Below are 4,645 nucleotides of genomic sequence, written 5' to 3' on the forward strand. Positions count from 1 at the left end.
TTTTTGAGACAGAATTTCGCTCTTGTTGCCCAGGCTGGAGTGCAATGGTGCAATCTTGGCTCACTGCAACCTATACCTCCCGGGTTCAAGGCTGCCTCAGCCTTCAGAGTAGCTGGGATTACAGGCATGTGCCACTATACTCAGCTAATTTTGTATTTTTAGTAGAGACAGGGTTTCTCCATGTTGGTCAGGCTGGTCTCGAACTCCTGACCTCGTAATCCGCCCACCTCGGCCTCCCAAAGTGCTGGGATTACAGGCACGAGCCCCCATGCCCAGCCTCCTACCACTTTTCGTGGCGCCCAGGCTATTCCTGCAGAGGGGTGCCTGTGGGGCCAGTGCAGAGCTGCCCTCAGCCCTGCCAACCCTTGCTTCCCTCCCATGCTTATTGGTGCCCAACATCTAGAGGGGGCAGAGGCGGCAGGGGGCTGGCATGTCAGCACTCCCCCAAGCCTACATATACCCAGCTGGGCTGTGACAGTGCCCGGGCTTGGCCCCAATCTGGCTCCGAGATCTGAGTAGGCACTGGGAGCAGGGAGAAGCCAGCCAGTGGAAACGGACAACCTGGGCCTGCAGGTGTAAGAGGACCTTCCTTCCCTTTCCTCCCCACCAGGGTGCAGATTGCAGTTGCCCTGGTCCTGTGCCCAGGAGAGTGGGGCTCCCACCTGCTCCATGGAGTGTACAGCCCCAGCTGTGCCTCCTTGCAACCTAGGGCGGGGACTCCAGGTCCTCGCTAGGCTCCTCTCTGCCCACCTCTCCCTGCCTGACCACGCTGCTCCCATGCTGGCAAGCAGCTCAACCTTGCCCCATCACAGCAGTCCCCAGGGCAGCGTGTTCCAGTGTTCTCCCAGGGGCGGGCTCTGGGGACTGTCCACCTCCTCCCCAAGTGCTCCCCGCAGTGGCAGTGGGCAAGAGCAGTGATGCAGGGCCTGGGTCTGGAGCAGTGGAGGTTCCAAGCCTGGGAGCGGGTGCAGCCCAGCTATGCAAGGATGGGTGGCCGGGTGAGGGACAGCACAGTGGTCACCGCAGGAACGCGGGTCTCACAACTGGCACTACCACTCACACATCCCCACTGCAGCCAGCATGATGGCAGTGGCTGCTCTGAACAGCCGCCACGGCCATCAATAATGCCACCAAATGAGTTAAATCTGGGACAAGTTCCTTCCAAAATAAGAATAATTATAGTTTACCTAGGTTTATTATTATTAATTTGATTATAAACTTTTGGTGTTTTTTTTTTTTGAGACAGAGTTTTACTCTGTCACAAAGGCTGGAGTAGAGTAGTTCAATCATAGCTCACTTAGGTCTCCAACTCCTGGACTCAAGCGATCCTTCTGCCTCCACCTCTCAAGTAGCTAAGGCTATAGGCACATGCCATCACCCCTCTAATTTTTTTATTGTTTATAGAGACAGGGTCTCACTATATTGCCCAGGCTGGTCTCCACTGCCAGGACTCAAGCAATCGTCCAGCCTCAGCCTCCCAAAGTGCTAGAATTACAGGTGTGAGCCACCATGCCCACCCTATAAACTTTTTTTCTTTTTCCTTTTTTTTGAGACAAAGTCACCCTGTCACCCAGGGTGGAGTGCATTGATGTGAACACAGCCCACTACAGCCCCAACCTGGGCTCAATGGATTTTCCCACCTCAATATTCCAAGTAACTGAGGCCACAGGGATGTACCACCACACCCAGCTAATAAACTTCTTAAAAGTGGACCTGTAGGGCTTTTTTATTTCTTTACCATCCAAAATAATGTAATTTTTCAACTATTAGGTGATTGCCAGCAACCCCTCATGGTGGTTTTTATTTTTGTTGTATTTTTATTTCCTTTGAGAATATAAAGAAAATTTTAATTCTCTTGAATCTCTGCAACTAAACTTTTTGTTGGTTTGTATTTTTCTCAAGGCAACCATGTCAGTAATTGTTTTCCCTGCATATATTTTTTCATTTCCCAGGTTCACTGATTTTTTAAAAGTCACAGTGGCTTTTTCTTTCCTCCTAACATTTCTGCTACGATTTATGGATTTTTTAAATTCCACTCATTAACATAAAATACATACCATCCATGTCACTGCCTGGCCTATTTTCCCAACATACTATATTTGATTATTTTCATTAATGTCTTTTCTCTGCTTTCTTTGTTTAGAATCAGTGATATTTTAAAACTGGAGGAAGGTGAGACCCAGAGAAATTGACTTACCCAGAGTCAGGAGGGCAAGTAAATAGGAAGCCTGGACTCCACCCCAAGTCTTCAAATACAGTACGCTTGCCATTATATCACACTGACTCTGTCTTCTGGAAAAATAAGGTAAATTAATTCCCAAGATCTATAGAATATTGTTCATTTCCACATGGCAGCCCTCTTATTCTACAATTGAATAAAGCCTATTTTAAGCCTAACAGATTTGGGATCAAATTAATATTGATACAAATGGAAATTTAAAAAAAATAAAGATCAATATAAATAATAGCACTAAAAATGGGTTAAATTGAAGAAAACTTGCTTTAAAAAAATTAAGTTTCTCTACTGTCGCCTTTATCCTTTATGGCCAATCTGTCACTGGTTCCCATTGCTTCTTCAAAGAATCACCATACTTCCTTAATAGCTGAGAAAAGAGTTTTACCAAATAAAACAGCATCAAATGTTGCAGGAATGCCCTTGGATTTGGTGATGAGTTTCTTAATAAATTTGTAGTACTGTAAAATGTTAGAGGCTCTCAGAATTTAATGATATTTTAAAATACAAGAACAGGCCAGGCACAGTGGCTCATGCCTATAATCTCAGCACTTTGAGAGGCTAAGGCAGGCAGATCATTTGAGATCAGGAGTTTGAAACTAGCCTGGTCAAAATGGTGAAACCCCGTCTCTACTAAAAATACAAAAATTACCTTGGTGTGGTGGCATGCACCTGTAATCCCAGCTACTCGGGAGGCTGAGGCAGGAGAATTGCTTGAACACAGGAAGCAGAGGTTGCAGTGAGCTGAGATCATGCCACTGCACTCCAGCCTGGGCAACAGAGTAAGACTTTGTCATAAAATGATAAAATAAAATAAATAAATAAAACAATAAAAATACAAATCAACCTGGAAAACTTAGAGACTAATGATGAGATTTCCCCTGTGTTACCTTTCTGATCATCAGGGTTTGCAAAAAAAGATAAATTCTGAAAATTAATAATAGATGACTACTGGTTTTAATAGAAAATAAAATAACTTTGAATCATTTATAATTGTTGAAAATGTAACCTTAAAGCTTCAGAGGAATCCTTCAGGATACAAGCCAGCTGGTTTTGTCATAAATAGTCATGAAATATTTTTATTGATAAAATCCAGCTTTTTTAAAATTAAAAATTGAGTAAAAAGGTTTAAAAATAACTGTAAAAAGGTTAAGGTAGGCTTAAATGTAACTAATCTTGTAGAACAAAGGCTTTAAAATGTTCTCGCGTGAGATTCAAAGTTAAATTATTGAATGAACAATAGGGAATTACCAAAGGGACAAGCTATTATAAATATTATTAGTAAATTTTTGTTTTAACTTCTAAAAGATAGTGATGTATTGAGTTAGTAAAATCTTACTATCACCTACTATTTTCTTTTTTTTATTTTTTATTCTTTCTTTCTTTATTAAAAAAAGATGGAATTTCACCATGTTGGTCAGGCTGTTCTTGAACTCCTGACCTCAGGTGATCCGCCTGTCTTGGCCTCCAGAGTGCTTGGATTACAGGTGTGAGCCACCACGCCCGGCCTCACCTACTATTTTCTAACACTAGAGCGAAGTGCTAGACATTCAGTGATAAGAAGAGGGAAAAAAAGAACTTGTCCCTACCTTCATGGAGCATACAGTCTGATACCTAGACTGTGCCAGGCTCAATACTTGACCCCAGCCACTACCATCCAAAATTATTTGATCTAGGCCAGGCATGGTGACTCACACCTGTAATCTCAGCACTTTGGGAGGCCGAGATGGACGGATCACTTGAGGTCAGGAGTTCCAGACCAGCCTGGCTAACATAGTAAAACCCCATCTCTACTAATAATACAAAAATTAGCTGGGCGTGATGGTGCATGCCTGTAATCCAAGCTATTTAGGAGGCTGAGGCAGGAGAATCACTTGAACCCCGGACAGAGAGATTGTGGTAAGCCAAGATCGCACCATTGCACTCCAGCCTGGCCAGCAAGAGTGAAACTTCATCTCAGAAAAAGTAAAATTATTTGATCTATATTTTCTGAGGATGTTCTCAGGATAAACAAATGGCATTCTAGAAACCTTCAATCCTATTTGTCATTTTTCAAATTTTCATTGTGACAGTTTTTAAAAATATAGAAACATGGCCTCACATGGTGACTCATCTCTGTAATCCCAGCACTTTGAGAGGTCAATGCAGATGGATTGCTTGAGCCCAGGAATTCGAGACCAGCCTGGGCAAAACCGTGAAACCCCCATCTCTACAAAAAATACAAAACTTAGCTGGGTGTAGTAGCACACACCTGTAATCCCAGCTACTCGAGAGGCTGACATAGGAGGATTACCTGACCCAGGGAGGTTGAGGTTGCAGTAAGCCGTGATTGTCCCATCCACTGCACTCCAGCATGGGCAACAGAATGAGATCCCATCTCACACACACACACACAAAAATACAGAAACATTG

The 4,645-nt window shown here is 43.5% G+C and overlaps 1 long non-coding RNA gene across 1 annotated transcript in view; it reads left to right on the forward strand.

The window, feature by feature from the left end:
* The window catches only part of LOC119467002, a 7,080-nt gene extending 4,683 nt beyond the window's left edge, over positions 1–2,397 (forward strand). Inside the window, exon 2 of the long non-coding RNA XR_005195514.1 lies at positions 2,144–2,397. This is a non-coding gene — a long non-coding RNA (uncharacterized LOC119467002). The remainder of the gene's footprint in view (positions 1–2,143) is intronic.
* The last annotated feature ends 2,248 nt before the right edge of the window (positions 2,398–4,645 follow it).

Source organism: Cebus imitator, unplaced genomic scaffold, assembly GCF_001604975.1.
Source record: "Cebus imitator isolate Cc_AM_T3 unplaced genomic scaffold, Cebus_imitator-1.0 Scaffold251, whole genome shotgun sequence".
NCBI classification, from domain to species: domain Eukaryota; kingdom Metazoa; phylum Chordata; class Mammalia; order Primates; family Cebidae; genus Cebus; species Cebus imitator.